The 9668-nt window shown below is 42.8% G+C and overlaps 1 long non-coding RNA gene across 1 annotated transcript; it reads right to left on the reverse strand.

Annotated features, from left to right (window-relative positions):
- Window positions 1-1878: 1878 nt before the first annotated feature.
- Window positions 1879-8979, reverse strand: LOC112400507 (uncharacterized). The gene is made up of 3 exons (XR_003003412.1): window positions 8859-8979; window positions 7602-7661; window positions 1879-1961 (listed from the first exon to the last, which is right to left on the reverse strand). It is a non-coding gene; the product is annotated as an uncharacterized LOC112400507 (long non-coding RNA).
- Between the last annotated feature and the right edge of the window lie 689 nt (window positions 8980-9668).

Genomic DNA, 9668 nt, shown 5'->3' on the forward strand with positions numbered 1-9668 from the left:
ACCTTGTCGAAGCCCTCGGATCCAGCCGTGCCTGAGGGCCACCTTAACCTCCTTACCTTTCTTTTGTGAAATCAGTCTGAACTGGGCTTTAGCACTTGCAGTTCAAAGAGTTCTGACAATACAACAGTGTTTGGTTGTCTTAGGGAAATTAATATTTAAGTTAAAAGGGCAAATTCAGGTTTAGGGTTAAATGGCAGATACCTGTCCCCTGCTGGGGTTTGGACCAGCCCCCTCGAAACTAAAGGAGATTTGATCTGAGACCATCCTCAGGTTCTCTTGAGACAGAATATCTTGTCAGAGCAGGAAGAAGCCATGGGGGCTGAGCACTAATGTATGAATGGTGTGGAGTGGGAGAAGAATCCATACGTGAGTCAGGCGAGGATCTCGGGAGCACTTTGAGGATAAGCAGTGAGGTCCAGGCCAGGAAAAGGGTATGTGAGGGTTTTTTCTCAGAGACGAAATACTCTGAGGCTGAGTGACGGACGGTGCAGCCTGTGACCTACGCCAACATCTAAAGGACATCTGCCTTTGATGTATTTGGGACTGTCAGTGAGGAAGTCAACAATTGTCTTTTAAAAGTAGACCCTCGGGAATTCCCCGGTGGTCCAGTGGTTAGGACTCCACACTTTCACCGCCGAGGGCCAGGGTTCAGCCCCTGGTCGGGGGAACTGAGATCCCACAAGCCACGTGGTGCGACCAAAACAAAACAAACAAACAGCAAAAAAAGTAGACTCTTGATTTCTGTGGTCTCTCTGATGCCATTTCATTTGGAAACATAAATGGTTTAAATAAATTAAATTCATTACTTTGAGCCTTAAAATCCAAATACTCAGGGGAGAGAAAGAAGGGCCTTAGATTCCCTATGCCCATTAGGAATTTGAAGTAACTAATTTCTCCATGTGGATTCATCAATTTGCTCCCCAAAAAATACTTCTTGCAAGTCTCCCTCATGCCTGGCACTTTCCTACAGGCAGGGCTACAGAGATGGGCAAAAATTGGATAAGGTTCTTGCCCATACGGTACTTACGTATCTTCCCTGCCTAAGAGATCCTCCTTTTCCATGGTAGTGAATATATTCATTCAGTCATTCATTTAATGGTTTTTCATTTATACCAACTTGTATAAATATACATATTAAATATGACCAAGTAAAAGCTCAGCTAGCAGGATGTTCTAGGAAAGAGCTATTCTTTGAGGATAAATTAATTGTTTAGCAAACTGGGAATGTAAGAATTAACATGTTAAACTCCTGCTATACCTTTTTGTTACCTTCGTTAAAAATGGAAATTTTACTGAGTTTCTTCCTCGGTAAATACAGTCTGGTAAACCTGGATGACACAGACTTCAGTGACTCAGGCATGACGGTACAGGGGTGAGAGCTACACACGCCCAGTACAGTGGTCACGGACCACATGCGGTTGTTGAGCACTTGGAAATGTGGCTCGTCCAAATTCAGATGGGCTGTAAGTGCAAAATATAAACTGAATGTCAAAGCCTCAGCACGAAAAAAGAAAAAGATTATAAGATATTAAGAGTGTCTAAACCGACTATGTTGAAATGATAATATTTTGGATATACTGCATTAGAGAAAATACATCATTGAAATTAATTTCTCCTGCTTCTTTTTAACTTTTTAAAAAATATAGCTGCTAGCAGATTTAAAATTGCATACATGGCTTGCATTATTTTCTGTTGGATGGCTCTGGGTTAGATCAGGGCCCTGGAGTCAGAGTAAGGTTTGAAATCTGGTGCCTCTATTTAATAACTGTAGGGACGGATAACTTAGCCTCACTAAACCTCGGTTTCCCCCTCTGTAAGACAGTTACTAACAGTACCTACCTCCCTGGGCTGCTGTGACAATTAAGTGAGAAAATGTACTCACAGTGTTTAGCACAATGCTTGGCATGTAGTTCCTTCTCAGCGAATGTCAGCTGTTCAGAGCTACTCTGCAGTTATCGTCTCTGGAAAGTCAGGAGATGGGGCTAGATCAGCACTGACAAAAAAATATACTATAGGACTTTGCATAAATCCCTGACACCGAGGTGTTTCCTTTTGATTTGCCATTTTCCTAAATCTAAAGTGCTCACAAAATGAGGGTAGTGTTACTGGACAGCCATGATGAGCCAGGTTCTGGTTAAACACAAGCTCTGGCAAGTTAGGTTCTGCTTAATCGAGGACTAATACTCATTATAATTCTTCACGGCATTGGAGAATACATGCAGTTATGGTCACACACACTATTAACACAGGTAATGGTTCCTGGGAGCCTACCATGTGCTGGACATTGTGTTAAGCATTTTACGTAAAGGTCATGCTCCCAACAGCCTTAAAGCACAGGGAGGTTGAGACATTTGCTTAGGGTCACCCAGCCAGGAAGTGGCAGAGACAGGACTCAACCTGTCTGTTTGACCCCAGAAGTCAATCTAAGTATTACTGAAGCAGAAATAGTCTGGGTAATTCCTTGTGGTCATGAAACTATGGTGCTTTCCTCAGAGCTCCACGGACTGTTTAGCTAGAGGAGAAAGCTTGGTTTATCACAGGAGTTCCGGATTGTTGCACCAACCAAACAGAATCAGAGATTTCATAATAATGAAAAGTTCTGCTTTCAAAAGGTGTCCATTCTCTAGTTATAAGGAAGCAGAGGACATCCGTCTGTAATAACGACCCCATTAAATGCAACCCTTCCCATTTATGGCTCTAAAATATTACCAGGCAGAAAGGGAAAAGTGGCAGAACTTTCTCTCTTGAGAATTTTCCAGGACCTTACAAACATGACCCCATTAATCCACTCAATACCCGGATGAGATAGGTAGTTGATGGTTATTACTCTTCTCACTTTCAAGATAGAAAACCTGAAGCTAAGAGAGATTAAGCAATTAGTTGAAGGTCAAATGGTGAGCTAGAGACAGACCTGGAAATGAAACAATTATCTTCTGAAATTCCAATCAAACGCACAAACTGATTGGCTAGTTACCACCATGTGCTAATATTCAGTTAGATGCCCTCAGCACAAAATGGCTGGCTTTTACAGGAGATTTCTGCAGCTGTATTTGCCTGAATTTGTATGGATTGGTTTAATACCAATGTCCAAACTGACATCAGATTTTTCCAAAATATTGGCTGAAGGAAAATACAGTTCCTTGCTCCAAATGTGGTATCCATTTTACCTAGCTCGGTTACATTTAATCATACCTACAAGTGCCGTTTCTGGAGGATAAAGGGAGGATTGTTCTACAAAGCCGTCCTGCTCCTGTTTTGTTTTCTTCAGAGATAAGCTGTAGCACATAAAAAGGTTTAGGGGGCATCTTGCAGTTTACTCTTATGTTGAGACTGAAAAAAGATGAACATAAACTATCTCGGAGTTGTACAAAATCTGGAATCCAATTTGCCTGTATTATCGTTCTTCAGTCAAATGCCTTTTACTCTTTTCGGCTGGATACTTTTGACAGTAGGTGACACTGTATGAACCAAAGTCATGGGTTAGGAAAAGACAAGACTTCCAGGTGCACCAGGAGGAATCCATGCTTTTCGGAACAAGTGCAAGGACACGTGCACAGAAAATTGGTCTCCTGAAGAAAGTGCTACTAATGATGCCTCTTGTCCAATTTTGCAAAAGGCCCTGCGCCTCCAAATACCTGGAGCAAATTTTTATTTCTTTCTGCCTACTTGAGTCTTAGGTAATTTAAAATCAACTACTCTGTTATCAATTTCGACTGGTTTGGGGCAACATGATATATCAATGAAACCGTTGTTGTCAGAAGGAAAATAGGGCCATTTCATTAGCTTGGTAGAAGGGCATCTACACTTCTAAAAATGGCGCCATGCCATGCTCTGAACTTGTTCTTTAAGAATTCACTGTGATCACTTTTCAATTTGTTGAATTTCAGTTTCTTTGGCCAGCCAAATAAGACTCTTGGAGAAATTCTTCTCCCATGACTTTATAATTTCTGGAAGTTCAGGAGATTTGGGACTGGTCATCTTAAGAAATTCCAATTCTGTCCCCTATCACTGCTCAACCTGCTCGACTTTTGCTCACCCGCCTTGGTCCTGTGCTGATGTGGACAGCTCCTTCTAGAAACACAAATTCAACCTAAGCCCACTGCAGGAATGCTAGCCTGCTAATGCACAGACACTGCACGGGAAGAAATAATAGTAGCAATAAAGCTTATCCAGTTTCTTCTTTCTTAAAAAAATCAAACACTTTGCGGGAATCCAAAGGCAAGACATTTTCTTCCCTGCGACCCATTTTAATAACTTCCTTTCTCGTAAGCTGAAAACATCATGCTCAGAAACCAAAGAATCTTCAACTAAAGTTCGGGGTCTAAGTCTGGCATCTTGCAAAGGAATACCTTGAGCGTTTCCGATTGGAGTCATGGTGTCAATATCTCTAAAAGTCCTAGTATGTTGCTGTCTTGGGATATTTCCATGGAACCCATTAAGCTACCTTGCTTGAAGGATGCTGAACAGCTTGGCATCATTTCCAAGCGACCATGCTAAACTGAGAAAGGCAACTCCATTACCAAAGGGACACTGAAAACCAAGGCCGTGGATTGTGGCCAGAGGTGAAGGTACTGATTCCTAACCAACCCATGGCTAATCCTAAACCCTTAATTCTTCTTCCAGATGTATGCAGCACTTGGGAAGGAAAAAGGAAATGGTCCTGCCAGTGCAAAGGCTTCCAGTGGTGTCTTGCCACACTGGTATCAGTCCTTTCTCTGTTTTCTAACCAGTAACCCGTTTCTTATACAGGTTGGGCAGCTCTTTCCTGCATTTTAAAACCCTGGTGTCTTATTGTCTACAACGCTTGATGTTGACTTGGGTTCACGTGTTTTGTGGAAATACAAGTGGTAATTACACAATTACCTGCCATTGGCAACAGTCGCCAGGGAAATTTACGGCCCCCAATATCCACATCTGGTAACTGGTTATTAAACGTGGTTGATGAAAACACTGACATGGCAAATGGGATCTGAGCAAGGACTGGCTCAGCAGTGATTCTTGGGAGACAACGGCTGGAGGTCCACAAGAGACCGTCGATTTTATTTCATTAAACATTCTAGTATTTATGGCAATATTACTACTAATAATAGTTATCATTTCCATTTTTTGAGAATCTGTCACGTGGCTGGCATTGTGTTAAGTGCCTATTTGATCCTTATTAAAAAAAAAAACCCTTCTGGGAATGTATTATAATTTTAGGATTAGAAGACAGGCACAGAGAGGCTAAGTGACCAGCCCAGGGTCACTTTTTGGGCTGTGATGGAGTCAGGATTTTAACCTTTCCCGAACCTGCAAACTCAAATACCTTCAGGGGGTCAGGCTGGTAACACTCTGGGGTGAAGTGGGCCAGGTGTAGCTTTATAGAGAGAAATGAGGACAATCGAGAAGTGGCAAGTACATCTAACATCTCCCCAAGTTCCCAAACTCCAAGCCTATCACTACTGCCCTGGGGGAAAAAACCCTAAGACACGGTACTGGCCAGACAAGAAGTATCCGAAATCTGAATTCATTCCACAGGCCCTAGTTTTCCAGCCTTCGTCATCTGAAACTGGAGTCATGCTTAATGACATTACATCTTTTTAGGATACTTTTTCAATGAGATACACAGACGGAAACGTGCGCAGATTATACGTATGTCACCTGATGAATTTTCATAAACTGAACATAACCATGTAACCGACTTCCAGGCCAAGAATCAGAATATCACCAGCATCCCAGTGACCTTTTCTTGTGCCCTTACCGGTTACAAACCCTCTGGAGGTGAGCCATTATCCTGAATTCTAACCCCACAGAGGAAATTGGTCTGTTTCTGAGGTTTACATAAATGGACTCGCACAGTTGGTTCTCTTGTGTCCATGCGCTTTCACCTAATGCTATGTGAGTCATCCACGTCGTGGCAAATGGCAATAACTCCTTCTTAACAGCTTTTACCCTAAAGTCTATTGCTTGATATATTTGCCTGAATACATTATAGCTGAGCCTCTAACGAGAAAGACTTCCTTCTCTGGAAACAGGTTCTAAAAATTGAAACAAGTCACTCTAGGACTTTGTTAGAATTATGGAGAGAGTTCTGTTGTTAAAATAGTTTTTCTAAACATTTTCTCATTTATTGTCTCATTTTATCTTCTCACATACCACGCCAGGTAGTTAAGAGACATATTACTCCCATTGGTTAGATTCAGAAACGGAGGGTACATGCAATTATATGACTGCGTGCTACCATAGAGCAAGTGTGGCAAACTAGTTATAAAACAGAGATTTCATTTATGTCTTCATTGCCAATCTAATGTTTCCACCTGAACATACATCCTGTTGCTCCTTTCTGGGTCAAGGTTCTATTCACAGGTAAAATAAACCCGTCTCCAATGATGTTTTGCTGTGAGTATGTCATACTGCTGTGCGCCTTTGATGCTTCCCTCCTCAGCATCCATTTCCCTTTCTTATTTGAGAGTCCATTCTTTCCCCTTTCTCGATCCACAAGATTGAGGTGGGCTCCATCCCTAGTGGGGAACAGCACATGACTCCTCCCCTAGGGGTCTAGGGTCTCACCTGAAACCTGGCGACTGTTCAAGAATGGATTACCACGAAGGAAGCAAAACTGAGAAAAGGACAGTGAGAAGTCATTTGAGCCCCTGGGACAAGCCACTCCTGAAACCCACTACCTCCGAACTGTTCACTGCATGAAGCCATATATATGTATGTGTATGTATGTATTTGTTTTTGCTCAAATTGTCTTGTGTTATGTTTTTGTTCTTTTCTTCTTTGCTGGGGGAGGGGGATACTTGCGAAAGAAAAAAATTCTAACAGTTATGCTTACGTAAATACATACTCATATTTCACCTCTCAAATTCAAACAGCCATAACGTCCTTATCCAGTGAGTTGCAGTTATGCAGACACGGAGATTTTGTCTTGAATTTATGCAAAGTTTCTCTCCTGAGTCCCGTCTAAGTGAAGTCACAGTGTTGGCACAGACAACATCTGTTTTTAACCCATAGAAATGCTGGCTTTGCCCTGCACTTGGGAAAGGGTCTGTTCCGCCCACAATCATCACTTCTGCCATAGATGCTGAAGTAACCCCACAGGGGGAGGCAAGGCTAGAAGTGGCAAAGGCATTTTCAAATAGAAGAGAAAACTGACTGGTCCAAACAACGGACCAAATCAATGAACTGTTGATTTAGACAATTTTGATCCAAAAGACTTTGGGAACTTCTCTAGCCAGTGTGGTGTCCTCTACACTTCCGGCAGAATGTTCTGAGACAGAGATCTGATCATTTATCTCTGCACTTTAAGAATCTATCATAAAGTGGGAGGAAGAAGTAAGCACAGTGGAGCAACCTGACAAACACGACCTCAGCCAGGTGATCAATCAAGGTCAACATCAAACAGCCAACAACCGTATTCATAGTATGCAACCTTGATATGATGTGAGGAAAGTGGCACTCTACCTCTGTGGTCTTCTGCCCATAACCCATATTCCCAGTCTGACCACGAGAAAAAGATCAGACACATCCTAGCGGAGGGACAACCTACAATATACCCGGATCCGTACTCCTCGTAACTGTCAAGATCATCAAAAACAAAGAGAGTGTGAGAAACTCACAGTCAAGTGGAGCCGACAGGGACACGACAACCAGATGTAATGTGGATTCTGGATGAGCTCCTGGAACAGAGAAAGGACGTTACCTTAAAACTAAAGAAATCTAAATGAACAATAGGCTATAGTTAATAACAACGTATTCATGTTTGTTCCACTAGTGACAATATACCATGTGAATGGAAGATCTTAGTAACAGAGGAAACTGTATCTGTGTGGGAAGGAAGGTTATATGGGAACTCTCCGTACTATCTGCTCAGTTCTTCTGTAAATCTAAGAATGTTCTAAAAATAAAGCCTATTAAAAATAAAGTTTATTTAAAAATCTATCTCTGGATTTTTGTTGCTGCAGGAGGGTTTCCTAAAATTCAGAGATCAAAGTGGACCCTTGAAATGATTACAGGGGGTCCACAGGCACAGTCTGAAATATCCCCGAGCCACAGAGTTAAACATTCCTTCACTGACCACTTTCAATCATTCTGATTCAGTAACAAAGAAGAACTCTCAGTTCAGCCCCACAAACACATTTCTAACCTTTGCCAGTTTCCCTCTTCAACAAAGAAAGAGAAAGCTTCAGACTCAGAACTTTGTTTACAATACTTACTTTTATTGTTCTTATTTTCATTATTTTTTGTTCTTATATTTGGCGATGGCTAGGTACGGAAAATTATCCCACTTACTCATCTATGATGGTGGCATTTTTTTTCTTAAAGTATATTCATTTAAATAAAACAGTAAGCCTATTTAACTTTATAAGGTACTTAACTCGACTACATATTGTCTTAAGACATAGTAAGAATCTGGCAAGCGGTATGCAAATAACTGGAGTTGAGAACCAAAGGCCAACAGGATTAGGTCTACACCCCTTAGCCTGGAGCTCAGGGTCCTCTCCCACCTTGAGGACACCTGTCCAGTCTCCTGTCACCAGATGCTCCACCTTGCAAACCCAAAGATGCCTAGAAAATCAGATGCCGATGCCCGGACAATGAGAGCTTAGAAGAAACAAGAGAGGCCCGTGGCTAGCAGGTTAAAATGCAACAGGCTAAGCGTTGTCTCAGCTCTCCTTTCACACGTGGCTGGACTTCCTTTGGGCCCCACTGCCATTCTCTCATCACGTGGGCCAGCAGTGGCGCTGACGAAGCAAACAATCCCTTCAAGCCTCTGTGAGCTGGATAGTCGTGGTGGAGACCAAACTTGCGATATGGAAGCACTGCTGGGTGGGTACCAGTAGGATCTGAATTTCAGCCCCATATGCTCCACCCACCTGACCTGGGGCCTGAAGCAGAGGGCTTGCTGAGCACTGGGTGCGAAGCCTGGCTCCACCGCGTACCATCTGGGCGACGCTGGGTGAGGTGTGTAAGCTCTCTGGCCTCTCTCTCCTTGTCTGTAAAGTGAGGATAATAATAATACCATAATACACGAGGACAGTACCTACCTCATGGGACTACTGTCAGGACGGGTGAATTCATGTAAGTACGGCATTTAGCACAACGCTCCACCAAGTAAGTGGGCTCGATAAATGTGCACCGTTTCTGGTCACCTCTGTGGGCCTCCGTTCCCCTCGCTGTGAAATGTGGATCACGACAGTACCTACCTCATGCGACTGCTGTCAGGAACAAAGGCGTGGTGCCCGTGGGCCCCCGGTGCCACGGTCTGGCTCCTAGCAAACACTCCATAATGTTCAATTACTTTTATCTGTGTTTACTTATTATTAGTGCGATTATTCTTATGAATTAGTGATGCCAAGAATTAGAACGTCTCTCCAATCTTTTGTAACAGCAGTTCACAGACACAAGAAGCAGTCAGGGTGGATTTTTAAGGTCAAACGTTAGGCTTGTCTATATGCTTCAGTGGAACTGAAGGTATGGGTGGACCAGCAGTTTGTGAGCTGCTACTTTTCCTTCCAGAAGGACTGGCTCTGTGCACATCGGAGCAGAGGCTCCATCTGGTCAGCTGGGCTCATATAACCGGGCTTGAATGCAAGCTGGCTGCTTCAGGAAGTTCTATGAGGTAAGAAATCCTTGTCCAACAAAAGTTCTTTTTCCATAAAAAGGCACATAACGAAAAGGGCAAA

The sequence above is a fragment of the Neophocaena asiaeorientalis genome, unplaced genomic scaffold (genome assembly GCF_003031525.2).
Source record: "Neophocaena asiaeorientalis asiaeorientalis breed wild unplaced genomic scaffold, Neophocaena_asiaeorientalis_V1.1 scaffold251, whole genome shotgun sequence".
NCBI lineage: Eukaryota > Metazoa > Chordata > Mammalia > Artiodactyla > Phocoenidae > Neophocaena > Neophocaena asiaeorientalis.